At 39.4% G+C, this 23591-nt stretch overlaps 1 protein-coding gene across 5 annotated transcripts in view; it reads left to right on the forward strand.

The window, feature by feature from the left end:
- Positions 1 to 12011: 12011 nt before the first annotated feature.
- ZFHX4 (zinc finger homeobox 4) overlaps positions 12012 to 23591 on the forward strand; it is a 200027-nt gene continuing 188447 nt past the window's right edge. For 2 of the 5 annotated variants that reach the window (XM_032222898.1, XM_032222900.1), the window contains exon 1: positions 12577 to 14579. The gene's annotated coding sequence lies outside the window, so the exon portion shown is untranslated. Of the gene's footprint in view, positions 12350 to 12576; positions 14580 to 18502; positions 18651 to 19286; positions 19431 to 23591 lie in introns of those variants that run through there. The other 3 variants (XM_032222897.1, XM_032222899.1, XM_032222895.1) reach the window with 3 other exon arrangements.

The following is a 23591-nucleotide window of genomic DNA, read 5'->3' on the forward strand; positions in this document are numbered from 1 at the left end:
ACGGAAGGAGCCCGGACGGCAGGCAGGAAGGACGGAAGGAAGGACGGACGGAAGCAAGGAAGGAAGGCAGGAGGAAGGAAGGACCTCTTTTACCAATTGTGATAATATTCATTTTTCCCCCAAATATACAGTATAGTTCTCAATATATTTATTTAAAATCCTGGCCTATTGGATTTAAGTGAATTTATTTCTAAATTGAAAATGCACATACTGCATTCTTAGATTTCAAAATCTGCCTTCCATGATATTAATTTAAATAAAATATCCTAATGCATTTATTTCTTGAATTGAATAATTAGGTATACACTCAGTTCGGGGAAAGAAAACTTGTGTTCAGTGAGATAAATAAAAACTATAGAATATAGTTTATAGAATATATACAGTATATATATATTCCACAGTACAGAAGTAATATGCACAAAGTACACAAAGATTACATACTACTACTATATACACAAAGACTGTATACTACCTTGATTAATTATTAGCCTGTAAGGAATTGGGTCTGCAATCTACCTAAAGCTCAAATACTCTCCACTGAATTATGATTCTTAAATAGTCGCATGTATATGATCATTCAGGAGCACTACAAATGCACTTTGCACATGGTCACACCATATTTGTATTATATCATATTTTGAAACATATTCATCAAATGTGTTCCAATAACCAAAAGGTCTGGGAAAGAAAGAACAACTTTTCTTTATCCCACAAATTTCCCGTCTGATCCTGAAAACCTGAAAGTTTTCTTTTCCTTAAAAAAAAAAACTGCTGTAAAGAGTCATTGGCAACACCAGAATAAGGAGATGTGTTTGAAGCAAACACATTTTGTCCAACATGCATTGCTTCGTGCAGTATTGTTTTAGATAAGAAGGAGAACAGTTATTGGAGTGGATATGGAGTAGAACCTATTGTGTACTCCCTATTAAAATAAAACAAAAATATTAAGTAATCAATTACTACAGCAGAGAGAAAACAAACTTTTGAAAAGTAAATTATTACATATGACCAAACAATGAAAACTCTTTCAGCTTTTAGTTCAATATATTTTACTGGGAACCACCCAGAGTTGGTTATAAAACAATATCAGAGTTGGAAGGGATCTTGGAGATCTTCTAGTCCAACCCCCTCCTTAAGCCGGAAATCCTATACCATTCAGATAAATGGGTGCCCAATCTCTTCTTTACAATATCCAGGGTTGGAACACCTACAACCTCTAGATGTAAGTCATTCCACTGATTAATTGTTCTAACTGTCAGGAAATTTTCTAGGTTGGTTCTCTTTGATTATTTTCCATTCATTGGTTCTTGACCTGCCTTCAGGTGCTTTGAAAATTAGGTTTACCCATTCTTCTTTATGGCAGCCCCTCAGATATTGGAACAATGCTGTCATGTCATCCCTGATCCTTCTTTTCATTAAAGTAGACATACAATAGCAATAGCAATAGCAGTAGACTTATATACCGCTTCATAGGCCTTTCAGGCCTCTCTAAGCGGTTTACAGAGAGTCAGCATATTGCCCCCAACAATCTGGGTCCTCATTTTACCCACCTCGGAAGGATGGAAGGCTGAGTCAACCCTGAGCCGGTGAGATTTGAACCGCTGACCTGCTGATCTAGCAGTAGCCTGCAGTGCTGCATTTAACCACTGCGCCACCTTGGCTCTGTTGCAGGAATACCAATACCAATTCCTGCAACCAATCTTCATATGTTTTAGCCTCCAATCCCCTAATCATCTTTGTTACTCTTCTCTGTACTCTTTCTAGAGTCTTTACATCTTTTTTTATATCATGGTGACCAAAACTGGATGCAAAATTCAAAGTGTGGTCTTACCAAGTCATTATAAAGTAGTAGTAACACATTAAGTGATCTTGATTCTATCTAGGCTGTTAATGCAGCTAATGCAGCTTAGAGCTGTGTTGGCTTTTTTGCCAGCTGCAGCACACTGCTAGCTCATATTTAAATTACTGTCCATTTTGATTCCAAGATCCCTCTCGCATAAGATGGACAGCTACATAACTATTTTACATAAATAAATAAAAGAAATCTACTAAAATGTGTAACCTATCCACTTCCCAAGAGTCTTAAGGATGCACAAGCTTATTGTCCTACAGACATTACCAAATTATGAAGTCTCAGTAGCTCCAAACTGGTTGCTTTGTAAGGAGAAAATATTGAGACCTGTACTATAACTGATAGAACCCAGTTTCCCCATCCTTGCTTCAAAGAAAAGACAGCTATATTACTTGCATTTGTACAACATGCTTATCTACTGTTCAGGAAACCACACCTTATTCAATTATCTATCTTTTTACATTCTCAGTAAATCAGAAACTAACCATAGGAACTGGATCCTCACAATAATTAGACCAGGGGTATCAAACTCATGGGTCCAGGCCAGATGTGTCAGGTGCTGGCCATGCCCATCCCCAGTTTAGAGAAGGGGGGAAAAGTTGTGATACATCACATGATGACAATGTGTCATCATTTGATATCCCTGCATTAGACTAAGAAATGTTGGCTATTTTGAGGTTCATCCAAATGCAGGCAACATAGAAGACCATTAGAAACAACCTGAATAGACATTTGCAAACTTCCAGAATGACATTCATTTCTTAGGCATTAAAACATAGATTCTAATATTTTTCCCATATAATATCTTCTTCAGATATATTTTAAGTTAAATTTCACCTATAAGTCAAGTGGAGTCTCCTCTTTCTCTCCTCTGGTAGTCTATCAAAGCTTTTCTCAGCTAAGCTCTCTGCATAGTTAAAGAAAAGCTACAAGTGCCCTTGGTGGCATTGAAAATGGCACTTTATAGTCCCATATAAAAAAGTTGAAAATAACTGTTACAGTATTATATTTCAATGCATAATCCTGTATTCAGGTACTGGATGTATGCTGGGAAAGACTTCTAATCTGTCCAGTGTATCAAATGTAAAAATCTTCAATCAAACATTATTTGACCTCCCATCCCCAATTCATTCTGAACACTCCAAGCATCTTACTCACCGTACCCTACCCTCTTCTCCACATTTGAATGGCATCTCTAGATTTCATACTGATTGACCTTCTCAACCTGCTTCAGCCATACCTGGCAAGCCTAACTGAACTTAAAGAGCAGGAGAATTCTCATAACTCTAGAAGCTACAAGTGAAGTCAACAGGTAAACAAACTGTATTGTAACTCTGATGGACTGGTAAGATTGGCTAGCTTGGCACAGATTTTGATAGAGTCATTCACTTGTATTTATGTTGGTTTCTTCATCCTGTACCATTTTTAACCACATTTTAAACAGATTCATCTTATATCTTTTTTAACCCGATTTAACCATTTTGGTAAAGTGTGCAATTGGAATGAGAAAAAACAGAGGAGTTTCTGTGAATTCTGTCTGTGTGGATGCGTATTTGTGTGTACTTGTGTAACAAAGAGAAACCAGAGTGGAGTAAGTAAAGAGAACTGAGTTACAAAATGAAATGCTTCTTTTAGAGCTGCCATGTTGTAACATTGACCACACCAAAGCCCTTTTTATTAACGAGGCCACAAGGCGGGGAAAGAGATGATAAAGGGGCCTAGATAATGGGCTTCCTAATTCAAACCAGAAGGTGGAAATGAACTTCGTGGAGTTTGCAAGTTTGCAGGCTGTGTTTTTATATAAGCTGATAGTGGAAAGGGAAATAAAACTGTGGTTTAAGCGCACACTCACAAGAGTCTCTCTCTCTCCCTCTCTCTCTCCTTCTTTCTCCTCCCTCCCTCCCTTCCCCCTCTCTCTATGTGCATATGCAAAGATTGCTCCTGTATTCAAGGCCTATAAAGCTTAAAAGCTAATTTTATTCCCACCTATAAAAGATGGACCAGGGCACAACAAAAAATTATAAATAGGTACAAAGTGAATATTTGTGCAAAAACTGCAAAAGAAAACTACCTATTCCTTAGGGTCATTTATCTTATCCAGAAATTTGTTCCAAAATAGCTCTCCAGTGATGACACCTTAGTCTCTTTCATATGGATGTGCAAGAAATTACAGTCGGAGAGGCAAGAGCCTAATCTTAAACAGATTGGCTATAGAGCAGATTCCAATGAATGATTTCAGATTTATTTGGGATCAATTTCAGATTTATTTGGGGGAGAGAAAGAGGGGGGGGAGAGAGAGGTGAATGTTTAAATAATTGGAATTTGAAAAAAAAACGTAGTACAGGAAGAGAAACAATCCCATTAAACAGACTGGGGCTTACATCTAAGTAAACCTGTTTGGGTCAAAGAACAATTGATTTAAATCTAGTTATATTGAGAAATTAGGCCCTTATAAAGATTGCAAGCTGGTTTGTAGGCTGATCAATGTTCTTAAATATTTGTGACTCATTAGCAGTTTGGATCTGTTAATATTTAGAAGATGATTTTTTTCAAACCTTCCCTTCTCTCTTCCTCTTCTCTACCCCCCCCCAAATATACCTCTGCCAAATACCAAGACACACATATATGTTTATCATTGGCTTCATTCTATATCTACACTTTCTGCTGCAAATAAATCAGCCTAAAAGCCAGCAGCGGGCCGACTTCCAAGTCATCCTGCTGACAATAATACTGATGCCGTTTCTTATTCTGCTCACCATGCACTGTGTATTTGTGGGTGCACCCACGCAATTGCTAGAAAGAAAAGGATAACTGGGCACTGACACTTAACTCATGTGGTTTCTCAGTGGGGACAGATGAACTCTGCACATGCTAAAAGGCACTGTGTTATTCTTTCTAGCAATGGTCATCCCTGGCATTTAAAACACATTTCTGCTCCCAGTGTAAGGGGCTCCCACTCCTGGGCTTGGCAGATGGAGAGGGTGGGGCGGAATTAGAAACTTTGGCTGCTGGGGGTGGAAATGGCCGGGAGGCTCTCTGAACGAGCTGACTGAAGAGATGAGAAAGCAGAGGAATGGGAGGTTAGGCGTTGGGAGGGTGGAGGAAAGGGGGGGGTCATGACAGGGGTCGGTGGGGTAAGAGGAAAGTTACAGCCCCGGCAAAAAAAAGGGGGGGTGAGAAAGATGCCAGCGCGAAATTGGAAGGGAGAGACAGGGCGGGTGGGGGGGAGGACTCGAGGGCGGAGTCTGCCAGGGAAGTTCCCTGGACTCGGAAGATGAGCGGAGGCTGCGTGAGAAAGGGATGAGGCGGAGGGTTAGGGTAGATTTCCAGAGCTCTTAGAGCTGATCGACCAGCCCGCTGGAGTCACTATTCAACCCGAGTCCCAAACACACGCCTCACTAACTACTTTACAGCCACTTTCATTGATTTTCTTTATCAAATAAACATAATACCCGTTACAGCAACACTTCCTCTTCACGCAGCCTGAATGCCACGAGCTCCGATATCTGCGTGGCTCGTGCTTTCCAACTCTTCATCCTTATTCTTTTAACTTAAACAGCAATATATATATATTGCTGACTTGTCTTCCCCAGATCTGGAAAACGCGAGTGGGGCCATCTCGGTGGATTATTTTAGAAGGAAGGCACCCGCGTTTTCGGTGTTAACCACTTCCTCGCAAACCCCGATATATTTTTTCTTGTGATTCAGATGGAGCTGGCATATTTACATACTTATTTTACAAATAGATAGTAACTCGATTGAAAGGGCAACGCTTTCGGTGAACATGGGCCGGGATCTCTTTTGATAGCGGAGGAAATTAGCATAACTTTAACAATCACCCCTGCAATTGTCAGTCTAGTTGAAAATGTCAGTTTTCAAGTCAATTTCTCTTAATAAACTGTTTTCCTCCTAAAACTAGCTCCTCTCGAGCTGCTCTGAATCAGGTTTTCTATATATGTCAAAGGGCTGTTGAATTATTCATTATTATAATTACTATCATCATTGTCATTATCCCTTTCCATGTGGAAATAATTTTATTATCGTAATTTGATATCTGAAGAATTTCCTGTTAGTCGTTTAATAAAATTTTTTTGCTCCTCGGAACATAAAAGTTTTGTTAGAAATTAGAGGGAAATGCTTTTAAATGCCTTTATGTTTACCATGGATTTCCGTTTATCTAATCGATCAGAATGCCAATAAATCGATTAAAGGTTTAGTGTTTTACAAACAACCGTTTTGTGCTTTTTGATTTTATGTTTTGAGTGAATTTTCTAAAGCCAGTTCTTCCTATAATCGTTTGCTTATCCAAACCCTGTTATTCCACCCTTTTTTATTATTTGCACTTGCAATTTAAAGTGCATCTAATGAGGGGGGGAACCCATAAATAAGAAGAACTAATCGGGTTACATGACTTGATGCCCGAGGTTCGCGTATTTATGCAAAGCCCTTTAAAATCTTGGTGAATTATATGCGATCATACAGTGATTGCGGAATATTAAATTAAACTTAGATAAACCCGCATTGAAGGAGGCAGCACCCAATCCTGAATTTATTTCCCATTTTCTATAACAGCATCACTGCACTCCTCTCTTTGCAATGACAATGTGCCAAATCTGGGCATTTTGAAAAGATTTTCCATATGCTTTAACTGGAGACTGATAGACAAAGAAGACAAGGAGATGGTCTTTTTCCTCAAGAGGTATATTTTCTTTTAACTTTTTCGTCGAGCTTTTCCGATTGCCATTATTTTCAGCCAAAATTTGAAAATCTCTAGAACATTGAGAGTTTGGGGGACACCCCATTTTCCCCGTTTATTTATTTTTTATTATTTTTTTTACACCCCCGTAATCAGTTCTTCAAGACTGGAGTTTCGGTTAGCCTTTTGACGCAGGAGGACTGTACGAATGATCCTTTCTCTACCTTGGCGGATAACATTTTGGAGAGAAAGGATTGATTGATTTACTTTTCGGTTACTGCTTTTGTAATTAAATATGGTTTAAATTATCTTCTTTTTTTCTTTCGGTAAGTCAGATCAGATGTTGCTTGCTGGAGGCTTTCCTTTAACGGTACTTTTAATTTATGTGTAGTTTATGGGGACAATGCAAAGGTGGTGGCTTTTATTTAGTTGTAAAATCTGTACGTTTTCTTTGAAAAAACTTGGCTCCTTGGTCGAAAATAACTTTTTGCTTGGTTACTTTAGAATCACGGTTTGCCGAGGAGATAGTTTAGCATATTGCCTTAAATAACAAAAAAGACCTTCTTATTTTACTGGCACTGCGAACTATTGGGTTTGTCTGCTTTCTTTTCTGTTCACTAAGGGATGGAGAGGCTTATGATTACCCTCTTTTCCTTCTCTCCCTTGCCTTTTCTCCCTCTTTCTGCCAGCTTTTCGGGATTTTAGTCTTTCTTTTCCGTTGCTTCGCCTGGTTCTTTCTCTCTCCCCCACCCCCCACCCCGGTCTTTTTCTCTTCTTCCCGCCGCCCCATTCCGCAGAGAGAAGGTGAACCGTTTTCCCTGGCCCATCCGGAGGGCTGGCCCTGCTTTGGGGAAGACGAGGTGGCGGATAAGCGCTCCTTGCCCGAGATTTGCCGGAACGCTTGCGAGCTAAAAGGCCGGTGAAGTTGGGGGAATTACTATTGTTGGCGGCTAGTCCTCCCGGCTGTTTGTGTTTATAAAGACGAGGGCGGTTGCCGGGAGGGGAGGCAGGTCAGTCCTGTCAAAGCGCTGACCTCGGAAGACCAGAGGGCGCCCAGCTCCTTCACCCACCGCTCCCGGGGCGTGTGGCTGGGCGAGGGAAGAGGAAGCGAGCGCGCGCGCGTGCGTGCCCGCGGCTTTCCCTTTTCCCCATCCAAGCCAAGAAGCTCAGGTTCAGGGTATTTAAAGCCTGCGGAGACTCCGGCAAAGCAGCTGAGGAAGCTCTTGGCTTTAAGCTCCCGAGGAGGGGGAAACGCCAGCCAGCTTGCCTGCAAAGCTTTCCTTGCTTGGAGGTTGGGATGCGGGTGTTTTGGGGGAGTGTGGGAGTGTGGGAGGTGCGGTTCAAGCAACGCTACTGACAAGACATACAGAGTCGCATTCATGTGCCGACCTGGGGTCTCCCTCCCTCCCCAGGCTGATCTGGATCGAGATGCCTGGCCTGGTTAGAATCCGACTGGCTCCTCTCCAGCCCATCCCTCGCTCCGTGACTTCCCCCGAAATTCCGGGCCGTAGACCCGGGACGGAGGAACTTCGCGGTACTGTTTCTGTTTTCTTGGAAAGAAGCACCAAGCTCCCAAGGCGGTACTCCTACGTCGGACTAAAAGGTTTCCCGGAGCTGTTGGGGGCGCTTTTCAGGAAACCACCCCTGGCAGATCCTCGACGTTTTTGCCCCTGGCTCGGCTTCCTTCCCTTCGTTCCCCGGAAGGTCCTGAAAACTGGCCTCGGCGTTTTTAAAAGTGTGGTTTTTGAAACGAAGTTGCTGAGTTAAACAAAAAATGTTAGTTAACACACCGCCTTTGTCAAATAGCCCCCGGGAGGAAAAGAGATAACAAAAAGGCAGAGGAAGGAGGGGGTCTCGGGATCTGAAAGTGTCTGTAGCTTAGATAAAGGGGTCTCTAACACGGAGATCTTGTAATACCTCGTTTCAAACTGAGCTCATCTATAGACTTAGGGGACGCTTTCAAAAGGCACGGATTGTCTTTCCCTTGGGCGAGAGAGGGGAAAGGGGGAGGAAGGGAGAGGCCCGCCATTTATTAGGGAATTATGTCGGGTTATTAAAAAGAGAGGAGATTGTAATTATGTATATCCTCCTCCTGGCCCTCTACGTCCCTAGCACAGATTCTGGAGATGCAGCACAAAAGTCCCTCGGCTGCCTTGGCACGCTCTTTGTCTGGAAGAATGGAGTGGCCAGAGCTGGCTCTCTTATACCCTTGCTCAAAGTCTGTTTCGCTCAGGGGCGTGGGGGGGGGGGTGGCATCCAAAAATCAGACGGTCTTGTATTCCCACACATGTGAAATACAACGCCATTAACTTTCCCTTTCCTCCCTGCTTGGAAGATCATTGCTACTCCCACCCACCCCCCTTGGGAAAAAATCTACAACCCCACCCTTCCCATACAGACAAGTATCAGGGGGGGTTGCCCTAAGAGGTTTCCCTTGGAGCTGTGCCGTAGGGACCAAAGAAAAAGGAACTAAGAGGTTAGACGTAGGTCTTTGAGCGATCAGCTGAGCAAGCAGCCTGGAACGAAAAGGGAAAAGGGCTTGAGAAGCTGGCCGAGCTTTTAGGGGAATCCTCTCGAAGCAGCCAGCTCTCCTACTTCCCAGCCCTCGGGTGCTCCTGGCTGATTTCCCCCTGCCCTGCCCGAAACGCACTTCGCTGTTTTCACGCGCACACGCACGCACGCACGCACACACACACACAACCTGTGCTGCCTTTCGGAATTAACCCCCTTCGATTTTTTTTTTCCTAGCTACGTGGCAATCTCCGGCTTTCTTCTAAATTGTTAGGATCCCTGAGTGCCTTTTCCATCTCGATCTCTACCAGTTTAGGGAAAGCTGAGGGCTGAAAGTAGATAGATGAAAAGGAGTCTGAAGAGTGAGGTTGGTGCGAAACCAAAACATGGAAAGGGGGGAAAAAAACTAGGGATGGAGTCCTGTTTTCATTTCCTATGGGTACCCCTTCACAGAGAGAGAGAGACAGAGACAGAGACAGAGAGAGACACACACACACACACAGAGAGACAGAGACAGAGACAGAAACAGACACATTCTTTAAAAGGAGCTACAGTACCACGAGGGCAAGGAAGACATTGGCATGAAACATGCCTTGCCTGATCAACTAGCTATGGAAATTTCTGAAAACATCTTTTAAAAATAGATGGAACCCTATTAAAAGATTATTATTATTATGTTGCAATATTATGGTAGTTGTTTCCATATACTTCTGCTATGCAAACTATTTTATTTTATTTTTTCACTTGAGTTGGAAGTAGAATTATTATACTGAGGGGGCTTCTTCATCAGACTGGATTGTTTCCTGGGTTTAGGAAATGGGCTGCTGTACTTTAAATGTCCTTGACTGCCTGGTCAGTGAATCCTGCAACCTGACCCTTCCATTTCAAAAAGAGCCAGATATCTATTTTCCATAATCCCAGAAATGTCTGAAAATGGGGGTTGGGAAATGTATTGTTAGCCTCAGTGGTCCCTCTCTGTAAACAAGGATGAGGAGGAGGCTGTCACTTCCTCCTTTTGAGTCTAGCTTTATGATATGCACACAGCATTTTTATTTTATTGAGAAGTAGGTCTAATTCTCAAGCAAGATCAAGTTACCCTCCATAAGGAAAAGTCTTATGATGTTCTGTCAACAAAACTCTCTCTTAAGTGCAAAGGTTATTATTTAAAAAAAATCTGGATGTCTTTGCTTTCCCCTCTTTCCTAGGAAATGTCATTATATTTTAAGTTGCCTATAACAGGCTGTCCAAGTGGGTATATCTCCCATTTTCCAAGACCTCCTTTTGCACTACACTTCCCTATCTTTGGCCTGTGTGATGTCTTTGCTGGCAAGCATGCATTCATATTCAAGTGGAAATTTTCTTTTTAATGTTAGCTTTAGGATTGTCAGGGGTTCCTGTATATATGATACAAGAACTCTAAAAACAGAATATTTATACCTTGTTTTTATGAGGAATAGTATTAAACCTTTCTGTTGTATTAAGTTCTTAAGGCCTAAGATAAGAATTTTAAATGCACCTCAGGAACCAGGAATTATAGAGACTCATCAACTGGAAAGTTATTTTCACATTTATAGGATCTTTAAGATTAAAAATATAATTTTATATGTAAGCATTAGTTGCCAGCATTTTTGGACTTTTTGTTTCTATAATATCATTTGGACTGGGGCAGGTGTCCCTATGGTGTGTTTGGATGCACTTTGAATAGACATGATTTTTAATCTACAGTGGGGAATATTTAAAAGAATCTCGATTTCTGGTTTTAGTTAATTATATTTTAATGAAAGTGTCACTCATATTCACATCACATCTGTAGTATTAGGTTAAGATAATTAGATTTTCAAATGAGAAGCAATCTCCATCCCTTGCAGATTTCTAAGAGATTCTTATTTATAGTGGCATCTATGCGCTATCCCCTATATCCTCTTTTTTCATATCTTTCAATATCTTTAACAAACCCAAGAACAAAAATATTTCTCTCTTTATAGTCCTACAGGCTGACAATAGTTTATACTTTTTTGATTCTGTTTATTGTTGCTATTACATGTTAAAAATACTGTTTGTTATTATAAATTTACTTTTGTTGAGCTGTTGGACCAATTACCCCAGAAAGATTAAACTGCCATAGGTGTGTGCAATAATGCATACATCTTAATATGTATACATTGATACAGTTATTAGACACAGTACCATTGTATGTACAGTGGCGTATATGTGTGTGCGTGCGTGTATGTATGTGTGTGTATATATAAATAAAGCTTCAACAACATGTAAATTATTTTTTAAGCCTGAAAGAGTAAAAATTTCCGCCTTAGCCTTATTTCCTTTCCATACAGAGGCACATTCCACATTCATTATCCAAAGCATATTTTCTTCTTTAGAAAAAAAGAATGGGGGGGGGAAGAGAAGAGAGAGAAAGAAAGAACTTCCCTGGTGGGAGGAATAATTAATTTGCACCCATATCTTTTCACATTCCTGAGCAGTTAAGAAGACCAAATCTTCTTTCCTTCCTCTCTGCTTCTTCTCTCTCCCTTGTTGTTTCTCTCTCTCTCTCTCACTCACTTTCTCTCTCTAATTTCCCCCAGCCATCTATTTGTGTGTGTGTGTATGTGTGTGTGTGCGTGCGTGTGTGTGTGTGTGTGTCTGTGTTACTAATGAAGTTTGCAGACTTGTGTTTGTGTCCGTGAAGCTGCTTTTCCTACTGCCCGTTCTGCTTTGGGGCCAGTGGTGTGGCTCCTGCAGTCCCTGCGAGTCCCCAGCAGCAGCGGCAGTAAGTCCGCGCTGCGCGTCATTTGCAGTCTGGAGAATGTTGATCACCTCGCTAATTACACCTCTCTCTCTTCTCTCTTTCTCCCCCCCCCCCCCCGCTCGCTCACTCTCTCTCTCTCTCTCTCTCTCATTCCCAGAGTGCATATCGGGAATAGACACACAAAGACATGCGCACTCAACTTAATCAGCCATTTTTTTAAACAGGGCTAAAACGATAATAATTAGCAGAATAAAGACATATCGGATTTTCATTTCCTTTCCTCCTTTTCCCAACCCCTTCACAACCAAACAGCGAGACCGCGGTCGCCACTTGCTTTAACAACTCCCGGACCCCAAAGGACCGCTCCATGCCCCCACTTCTTGTTCATTTTTATTTTCACCCAATAAAGTTGGAGGATTATTTTTTTTTATTATTTTTAATGAACCTTCTGTCGTTTACTTGGATGTGATCAGCTGTTAAGTAAATAAAGCAAAACAAAACAGAGAGGCGAAGATCCAGTAAGAACTGCGAGGGGAAATGGAAAGTAAGTTTTTTCTTTAACTTTTATTGAGTAGTTTGTGTTAAATTTAGGTCGAGTATCGATTATCTTTCCAAGCTGATCTTGCACAATCTTTGATATTTCGCTCTCGCTCTCTGCCTGCCTCTCTCTTTCTCTCTCTCTCTCTGTCCCTCTCTTTCTCTCTCTCTCTCTCTCACACACACACATACACACACTCACACACACACACAAACACACACACACACACAAACACACAAACGCACATACACACTCCCATCCACTGATCCTCTCTATCTCTCCCTTTCTCACCCCCCCCCCCACTTTTCCTATCTCTTTTCTCGTTTTTCGTTGCTTCTTTATGGGAGAAGGCTTCCTTCGCTTTTAAATTTCGGGAGGATGGGGTTGGGGTACCCCGTTTTTCTTCAAAATTGTAACTTTTGGATTAAGTGAAGAATCTTTAACGTTTGATAGAAGAAAATACTATTATTCTTATAATTTTTTGCACTGTGTGTGTCTTTTTAAAACCGATCTGGGAAACGGGCTGATTTGAGCCACGGCGCGGCTGTCAAAAATCTTTGCCTGTTCCTTTCTCTCTCTCTCCCTCTCTCTCCCCCCCTCCCCCGCACCCTTTTAACCCCGGATTCCGGAGCGCGATGCCTCTGGGGAAAGTTTAGGGTGCTTTGGGGGGGGATCAGGGCTCGCGTTTGGCTTTGATGCCGAGGGGTGCGAGTGCCGGTGGGACGGAGGGGCCCCCTGTCTCGGCGGGTGTGCGCGCGCGTGTGCTTTCGAGGTGGGGTGCTGGCATTTGCAGCAGCCGGGTTGGGCTCCTGCCGTAGCAGGCAACCAGCGAGGCAAGCCCGCTAAGAGGAGCGGCGGCTGGCTTTTCCCGGGGCGCCACTTTCTAGCGAGACGGACCGAGCTGCCAGGCTCGCCGGAGGGGACGGCTCGGCTGGGGAAGCTTCGGCCAGCGCTTCTTCCCTTTGTGAAGCGCCCTCCGCGGCTTCCTTTCCTTCCTTCCCTTTCTCTCTCCCGCGTGGGGCTCCGGCGTTGGGTTATTTTCCTCAGATTTGTGCCAAAGAAATATAATATCATAATATGCATATATTATATATATTATAATATTATATATATATTATTTTTATGTGCCCTGCGGAGTGTGAGACGGCTACTTCTCCCGATCTGTAATGCAGCGGCGCCGAGGTTCCTTTCCGCGCATACATCCCTTCGCGCGGCGGCTAAGGGAGGCGCGTCTCGGCGTCCCCGCCTGCCTTGCAACCTTGCCCTCGCCTGTAAACATGGGGATCGGAAACTTTGCGCCCCCCACCTCCGTGCCCTCGGCTCCTTCCCTCCTGCTCCCCAGCCGTACCCTTCGCCCCCCCATCAGACGTTGCTGTATTCCTTTTGTTACCTGCCAGCTGGAGGGGGGGTGTCTCGGGGTCTTCGGCTGCTCGGGGCACTGGGCCCAGCCGAGAGAAGAGGCTCAGCCAGCCGGATTCAGCCTTCGCGCCGTCCCGAGGAGGCTTTTTCGCTTCCATTCAGAAAAACACACACCCTCCTCCTCCTCCTCCTGTTCTCCTCCTCCTCCTCCTCTTCTTCCACCTTAGGTACCAAGGCATACATCGCAAACATTACAACCCCCTCTCGCCCTCCCCACCACCACTACCACCCAAAAAAAAAAATCAGTTCAACCAAAAGACAACTTGCCAGGCAGAAGATGGTGGATTTACATTGAGGCAGACCCCGCAGGGTCAGGCAGGAAGTCTGACTGTTCCTGTATCTGACAGTTGCATTTCCTCTCCTTCGTTCTCATCGCCTTTTTCATATTATTATTAACCCTGTTCCATTTTAAATCAAGGATCAGGTAGCTGGAAAAGAGAGAGAGAGAGAAAGAAAGAAAGAAAAAGGCAGAAGGAAAAAAAATTAAAAAGGGAGGGAGAGGAGGGTTGATGATTTTGAAGGTTGGATAAATCTCTCTGATATGTATATTTGAAATTGTGATTCCCCTTTGGAAGGATTTCCAGTGGCTGGATCCTTAAAGAGCGGTGATTGAAGAGCAGATGATAGTTTATTCTGTCTTTGAGAGTTTGGTGGATGTCTAAGTGGATGGATGAAAGGAAGAGGTAGTGAGCAGCAGCCTTGAAAGCCCTGCCTGTTGTTGGTTAGGTTGAGGCAGACACTTGGCTGCGATTGGGAACACCACTGTGACATGGGCATCGATCGCTTCCATTGAGAGCAATGCAAAAACACAGCCTGGGTATGTAACACTCTCAGTGCCATCAACCCTTGTTTTACTTTCTGTTTACTGACAAAGCTGACAGGGAGAAGGGACTTGGCTTTTGGAAAGCCAGAAAGGAAAGGGGGAGAATGAAAATACTACAAATGAAACAGGGCTGAAGGGTTGGAAAAGGAGAGAAAAAAAGTGACTGTTTAAATATAATCATTTTGTTTCATACTTTGGACTTTGAAAGAGTTTCCTTTTCTGCAGTGAGATTTTAGAGAAAGAATACAACTGCAGCTCTGTCTGGCTTTCTGTTTCTCTGTCTCTGTTTCTCTCTCTGTGTGTGTATGTGTGCGTGTGTGTGCGCAAAATAGTTGTGGGGAGGACTGTCTGCTTGTGGGGAGGACCATGAGACAGTTTCAAACAGTAGGAAGGCATACCAAGATGAAAGATGGCTAGCCAGCTGTTTTAACCTCTTGCACCTGGCTTGAGTGCAGAGGCTCCCTCAGATTATTCAGTGAGCCTAGCTGAATATTCATACTCCAGGATCTATACACTGTGACTGTAGCATCCCATTGGCATAGCTTTGGCTTTGAAGGCTTTCTGGAAGGCAAACATGTATTCAGTTTTCCTTCTTGTGGGAATGAGCATATAAGGTCAATTAAATAGAAGGCAATGGTCATAAATCTTCAAAAATGAAATCTATTCAAAGAACAAAGAAAGGTCAAATAAACCATCTGTATAAGTCACAGTAATGGTAGTGGTAGTACCTGCTTGGTAGGTTTAGGAATGATATTAGCTTGTTTTCTAAAAATGCAGGTGGTAAGGAAAAGTATGCATCTCTTGAATCTTTTAAAATAGATACAAGGTTGTGCTTCTATAGCAAAATATTTTATTGTTCATTATCAGGGACTATGTAAAGAAGTGCTGAGAAAATCACTGTTTAATATTGCAGAATTTACTGCTTCCACTCTGACCATGAGCCTAAATTTACACAATGAAATTTGATTATCTCTAATAACAGTATTAGATCCTGCACTGGATGGATGAGAATTGAGGTGGTTTTGTTGATTGCAAGGGTTTAATGTTGCATTTCAGAATCTGATGTGGTTTAGCCTTCCTTCCATTAACTGGAAAACCCCTGAGGTTTTACAATTATTTCTTAAAGATAATACATTTAAGATTGCATTGGTAGGCTGGAGAAAAGTCATATAGGCAAGAAGGGAAGCCCTTAATAACTCTTGAGATTCAGACATGTTCAGCAGTTAGATTGGCTCTGACTTCAGCAAGGGTCGACAATGTGTCATTTCCATGAAGCCAAATTGCCCTCTGCCTATATGATATTAATGTGCAAATCAATATTTCAGGGATTAAATTTCCCTTCTTCATTTTTTATGGTTTCTACCTCAATAAGTCTCAAGTCTATTAGAAGAGGCTGGATGATTTAAAATCCTTCACTGCAGAATGGCTTGTTGTAGCCTTGTTTCACATACCATTTTGGGATTTTTGCTTTAAAAGACTAAAGGCATGGCAAAGAAGTTGATAGTCAATATAAGAACATGCGCAATACTGTAAAGCCTTTTTTTCCAATATAGAGATAATAAGGTATTGAATATATACATTTATATGATATATTCATTTATATTATATATACACTGTACTGCTTTAAAAATATTGTGTTAATCCCTTATTGATTTATTCTGGAATCAATTGAGGCTCTTTGCTTGTTTGTGATTTGTTAGCATTCTGATGCTTTTTCCAATAGCATGCTTGGATTATTTTGCAGTGAGTATTCTTTAGATCTTTGAAGACTGGCTAGAAATAAGATTTTAAGTGAATTAAGCTAAGTGATATAAAAAAGTCAGCTATTGTGCCTGAGTGATATTAGTTGTATCGTATTAATTAACAAAGGGACCTTTTAGTAAGATATTAGCCTTTTAAAGTGGTTGTGCATTGGTGGCGTTGCATTAAAAGAAGTCTTTTGAATATTTATGATTAGATTGAAAAAGGATCAAGGAAGAAGCTATAGATGGCTGAAAATTTAGGTCACACACAAGGTTGCAACTTTATCACATTTTGGAAAGGCCCTTAGCTCTATCATTTTGATGGTATTTTATAGCTTCAGACCATCTGGGCTAAGTTCCGCACAGCTGCATGGATTTTGTCTGCGATAGAGCATTTTTTCCATTCGGTGTGAAATGCTCCTTCCTAAAAAAATGTATACCAGACTTACTTAATTTGGTCTTTTAAAAGAAATACATATGAAAAAGGGACAAAAGACTCTTTAATCTCTGCAAGATGTTTGCTTTTCTTCAAGCTTCTTGCCTGTTTGGTTTTGAAAAGTCATGTTTATTGAGGAGATGTTTCTGAGGTGTGACATTAAAATAATATATGGGTTTTTTTTAGAGGGGGAATGTCTGATTCCTGCTCTTCTGCCTGCCTGTCAAAACATGGTTAATCTACTCTTATTTACAATTAATCTCAATAAAATTAATCTTAACTGTGCAATAGTCAGTGGCTTAAAATATCTAATTATATTCAATTAACTGCTGTCATAGTAATTAACACTGCTTAATTGCTTCAGCATATATTTATGTAAAGCTCATTAGTTCCTGGTTGCTCTTTTTTCTGTCCTCATTCCTTTTTTATTGCTGTCATAGCATTGACATCAGTCTAGATTTGTGTGTGTGTGTGTATTTGTGTGTGTATGACAATTTCAAACTTGACAATTAATGAATCGGCAACCCTTTTATTTATCCGAATGTTAAATATTTTAGTAAGCTTTGAGGCAAGATCGTAGTGACGTAGAGGGTAGCATTTTTAAAAATAAAATTTGACTTTGTGGATGGAAATAGGAAAAGTCAGGTTAAGCCCTGTATTTAGAAAGGAAGAGCTTTTCCTGCATCTGCCTTGGGGCTGTACCCACAAGGCACAGTTTCCTTCTTCCAGATAATTCAAAGGGTTAAAGTCTTGGCCAAGGTTCAAATTGAAAAATGCCCAGGGAAAGTGCGTGCTGAAGATGTACAGATTTCATATAATTAGTGCTTAATTATATTAACATATGCAAATTGTCAACTCAGGAGCTTGTTGAACTGGCACAGATCAGTCTAGGACAATTGCCGTATTGTCTGAGACAATAATGGATTTCAAGTTGGTTTGGGGAAACACATAACTAGCTATCTAATTTAACTCATACCATGGTGAAATTTCATTAGTCTCCATGGAGACTGGTTTAATTGTGCTGACTAATGTTCTGGGGTATAGAATGTCTTAAAAAGAAAATGCTGTTTGCCTAATCCACCTTACAATGACACTTGTTTGTACATGTTTCCTTTGTGTGATAATTTGCATATGCAAATAAATAGTTTCTCAGCCCCCATTTGTCATGGCTGTTCATTACCCATGAAGAGGACATTGTTACAACGCTGTTACTGAGTCTCCCAAGACAGGATAGTGTCAACCAGTCCAGCTACATTCTTTCATAATTTGTTTCTGATTAATAGACCAGAGTGAGGCTCATTCTATTCAAGCCTCGGGAAAGAGAAGGTCAGTTCTGCCACAGAAAGGAGTTTCCGCAGCAACTAAAGCCCCCCCCCCCCCTTCTCCTCATCTCTCCCCTTTTCTTCTCTGGCTTAACAGAATCATATTTAAAATAATGCATTCTGGCTCTAAGGAGAATGTCCTCTATTAATCTCTGGTTTCCTAAAGCAAAAGATAGAAAAACAAAAGAGATTCAGGTTTTGGAATATTAATCCTGTTTTTGACAGAAAGGTAAACTGATATAATTGCTTTTCAGTGGAAGGAATGGGGGTTTACAGAAGTGTGAAAGCATCGGAAAGGATTAGCATTTTTTTGCATAATGAAAAGCTCTGCTGAATAGGGCACTGAATGGTTGACTGAATGACTAAGATGAAAGGAAGACGAAAATGCAAGCTTCTCTTTCTCTCTCCTCTGCTCAGCTCACCCTAAAGTTATGTTTGTCCAAGACTTGAGAAAACAAGCAGAAGCTCAGATTTCAGCAACTTTATAAAAATGCCTTGAATTTTCATCATCAGGCTGATGAATATGTATGTAATGATGCAGCTAGAAAGAAGATGATAGATCCAGGTTTGTATGTCATAGAAATATTACAGGCTAATCAGATATTGACTATTGGGTATCGAATCTCTTCTGTGTTTTGTGGGAGGTTTTTTTAAAAAAAATCAAGCAAGAAAAATAAATGGAGGTCAGGTAGTCTGAAGCTTAGCTTTTGAATGTGCTATTCATAAGGTATAGTTTTAGCTCTTTTAATTGATGGTGTTTTTATTTTGTTGGTGTTGAAAGAATAGACCTTGACCCTGTGAACTATGCAAAAGTAGAAACGATTTATTTATTTTTTGTTATACAACCGTAACATTTATGAGTTTGATGCTACTGTATTGATAACACGAAATAGAATCTAAATAGAAATTTGAATGCAGTAAATGTCATTGATGGCATGCTTTAGACTTCAGTTTTTAATATGTAAACAGTAGGCTCATAAGTCATTGCTAAATACCCATACTCCTATCAAATTTAGTGATAAAATATCTATAGACTTAAATGGACCAGGAAGAGGCCTAAAGGTAGGAATGTAATTGGTTGGCTGTTGACAATGTGATCTGTGTGTCTAATTATATGCTCTCAACTGTAACTGAGATAGTTAAAATACATTTATTGTGTAAGGCTATGTATGTCTACTAAAGTAAGCCCTATTGAATTCAGTGGAATTTACTATCAAGCAAGGAGCTATAGAGTTGCAGCAGGAACAGATGAAAATAACAATTGGTTCTATCTATAAGGAAAGTCAGATGCAGTGTGAAGAAATAAAGATCTGTCTGCATGCCAAGTATCTTTTCTGATTTTCAGGTTAGTGTAATTTTTTTTCTGAAGCCATTGCTGTATAGGGGAGGAAAATCATTTGAATCAGCCTTGTACTAATTGGTCTATGTGTTTATTCATATAGCTTATACGTATGTGTTTGCAATGAGAGCTTTGCATGTAACTTGTTTGGTAGGCAATGCATATCGCAAAATAAACAAGTAAATATTTATAAATGATTGGCAGTTGACAGCTCAATAGGAAGCTGGACAAAAAAATATAATGTGTGAGTTATTAAAGCTTGATATTGTAGATTGATGCCAGACAAATTCTTTGTAACTTTGCAAATTTGTATTTGTTTGTACGTTTCCTTCAAAATAACAGTGACTTTTATATATAGTATAAAAGATCTAGAACACAAGAAAGAAAAGCTATGGAAAACTTTTAAAAAGTTATATTTGCTAGTGTAAAAATAAATGAATGTATTTTATTAAGTAAGCAACATGTGTTCTAAGTGGAATTTTTAAACCACGCATAACTGAATGATGCATGGATTAATGTTAGTTTATATGACTTGCATTGTGTTAAACAAGCGGAAACCTAGGCTGCAGTCTGTGTATGCTTAGGTAGAGAGTCAGGCTGTATCTATGTTTAGGAATAAGTCTATTTAAAACAGTGGTAATTTGTTGCATGACATTTTTGTTCTAGATTGTTCTAGATTTGACAGCTTGTGATTGTCACACATGGACATCATGTTACTATATAAGAATTTTACTATGAAAATCAGAGAATATGTTCTTGATGACCAGATTCTGAATATGCTTCAGTTTAATCAGTAGTCTTACTGATTTAACAACCGAATGGAAAATGAGGTTGTGTAGAACATATTACCTGGTAAAGTTTCATAGCCGTACAAAAGATAAATGGCCACCTCTTTTGAATATAGAAACAGATTTAGAATATGCCCACTAGTGTGGATGTACAATGTTTAATTGGCACATTCTCTGATTTTGTAATTTCAGTGTTCTTATAAGTCCTTTTCCCTTCATTATAGGTTTGCTATTCTAAATGCTTGGAATGATGGGGCCTGTCTAGTGGGAGATCTAAAAAAAAATTAGAATTTTATTTAGGAATGACTGATCTCAATTTTATGATGGAAATAATTTTATCATTTTAAGATACTTTTATAATATGCATGGGATTCCAATGAGGTTTCAACTTAAGAAAAACAATGTTAAAGTATGGTGTCTATATTAAAGTATATTTGTTTTTATAATTTTGAGAACTGCCTAGAAGTTGCCTGAAAGTTACTTTTTTTAAACAAACAGAATATTTATATTTGTATCAGTGATCTGATTGGATCGTGTAAACTTCCATGAATACAGGTCAATACTGTAAGTATTATAGGCTTAGACTGAAGCACGTGACTGTTTCTAAGAGGCAATTCCCTTATCTAACAGACCAGACACAGGAGAAACCAGTTTTTATGATAAAAAATCTTGAATTTTTTTGAATAAAACAATAAAGATGTAATTTCATTATAAACATGTTGTAGGAAAGACGTTATCAAAGAATCAAGTCATATATTTTGTTTGGGTGTGGTTTGAGTTAAAACTAAGTGACATTTTAATTGACTTTTTTAGTATAGTAAAAGCTTGATACAATCAACATGGTTCACTTTTTGCTTATGAATGAAAAATGGAGGGAAAAAGCTCATTATGCTGTACATGTAGCTAAGTGTTTAATATTAATATTTTATTTTGAAATTTGATGACTAAATGCACTTGACATAAAATGTTATGTTTTGCATTTGGAACATCAGGAAAAATATATTTTGACACTGGAGCATTAGCTCATATTTAAAAAAAATGGAACAGGATTAACAAGTGTACAATGAAAATTTAATTATATCACCAATGTGCCTCTACTGTATTTTCAGATTCCCATTCCTAATCTTTTGACATTTCATGTCTCTGAGTTTGACGCTGGTAGATTGCCATGCTCTCTGTTGTCTGGGACTTGCAAGACTTACCGTAGTCTCTTCATAAGTCTCTTCTTAGCAAATAACTCTGCGCAGTGCAATGTTTTGGTGGAAGGTTTAAATTACAAGTTTCAGGAACAACTGTAAGGTTTATGAACACTAAATATGAAATGCAGCCTGCGAAAATGGTTCTGCAGTGATTCAAAATGTTGTGCTCTACCTTTTGTCTTGCTTATCTTCCTGGTCTGCTATATTGGATTTCAGATTAAAATAGGGAATTTCCATTGCTCTGAATGCCAGTAAGTAGTCATTAAAACAACACTAACAACAATCCCCCCTCCCAAACACACATGCATGCTTCTGTTTGGATTTGATTTAGTGAATGTGTAAACTTGATCATTGTTAGAAAAACCAATTTTAGTTCACTTGAATAGTTCAAGATGTGTTTGCTTGTTGATGGCAGTGCTGGGAAACCTGGTCAGTTTTTCGATTCTGACATGGTTTGGTTATTTGTTTAATGTATTAGATCAATGTACATGTTATATCATTGTTGTTGAAACACAGATTTGTCACATAGATGGCAGCAGTAGAATGTGTTGTAAAATAAGACAAAGAGCTCTATGATTTGGGGATATGTTCATATTTTGCCCTAAACATTATCGATTCTTAATTCATATCTGAAAAATAAAATTTGCATGCATAAGGATAAGGAAGAATATAATATTACAGCAATCAATATCCATGCTACATAGAAAATTATTACCTTTAGTCTTAAAAATGTAAACACTGAATATACACACTAATATTTGCTTACTTTAAATCTATCCCATTATATCAGTTGGGGAACCTTGTTCTAGTTAAAAACAAATTTAAGATTAAAAAAACACTGTAAGCAAAACATTTCACAATATTAACTAGGAAAACTAAATTATTTTTGGTGGTTTCAACACTACTTCATACTTAACTTGTGATCCTAGTAAAATTGTCTTGTTATAGTTTTGAAGTTTGTTTAAGGAAAAAAAAGAGAGTACTGTACCCATTTCATTTTGGCAATCCTGATTACTGTGAAATTCAAAAGACCTGCTCCAGACGAAATCTGGCAGTCTCAGTCTATGCTGTTACCTGCTTCAAGACTTCAAAGCAGAAATTTCCTGTTTGAGGTTAAGATACAAAAGACCCAGAACAATAGAGAAAACCAAACTTTCCCAGAACTTTTCCAGAACTGTTCTGTGAGTACTACATTTAGGTGAAAGTGCAGTATAATTTTCATTGTGGCTGACCTTTCATCTTTTCCTTTTTTAAAAAAAATAGTATAATGGCCTTTTTTCAATTCAATTATTTTGCAAAGATTGCTTTATTCAATTCTGATCCTGTTACTGTTTTTTTCCCATTAACCAATGAATTGCAGTTGCCTAATATAGATAAATATTTAATTGTCTAGTACTCCTACTGTTACTGGAAAAAAAATACTATAGTAGAATACAAAGTTTTAATCGGCCAAAGTAGTTGCAATTTTCCTTACATTTCCTTGCTATGTACTATTCTGTTTCTCATTGGCCCAAATCCTGTTGTGGTTTCACTGATGAAACTGTTTTCATACAAAAAACCATTTGAGAATTAATTTTGATGACCTTAATTGTATTGTTTATTTCCCATACTGTAACCAATAATCTTAATAGTTTAAAATGTACAACATCAAATGCAAACTATCGGTTCTTTATAAAGTTGCACCTTAATCAAAATGCATTTTTAAATGCTGCATTGTCAACATCATTAGGCAGATAAAAAAGTTTCCTTACCACTATAGTGCACATTATAATTCTCTTTAACATGTTAGCATTGTACCAACTGGCTAATTATTTAAAAGAAAAGCTATCTGAAGATTTTATATTAGAGATTTTAAATATAGAAATTGTGTTAAGAAGGACAAACCATGTTTTTCAGCAATATTCTTATCCATTATAGGAATCTCACTATTTGAAAACTGATTGGGTTCTAAATAACATGCCATTATTTGTTAATCATAGTAAGTGAAATAATACTTTTTACTAAAAAGAATTCAAGAGGCAAAAATTGTAATATTTGCTTTATTCGTGAATACTTGGCCTTTGACATGGCACAATCTGATATCATAGATGATGCTACACAAGTTATTTGGATTTTTTAAAAAATGGGGCAAATAACTTCTTTTTTAAAAAAATGATACAGATTAAGAACTATTAAGATTT

This window comes from Thamnophis elegans, chromosome 8, assembly GCF_009769535.1.
Source record: "Thamnophis elegans isolate rThaEle1 chromosome 8, rThaEle1.pri, whole genome shotgun sequence".
NCBI classification, from domain to species: domain Eukaryota; kingdom Metazoa; phylum Chordata; class Lepidosauria; order Squamata; family Colubridae; genus Thamnophis; species Thamnophis elegans.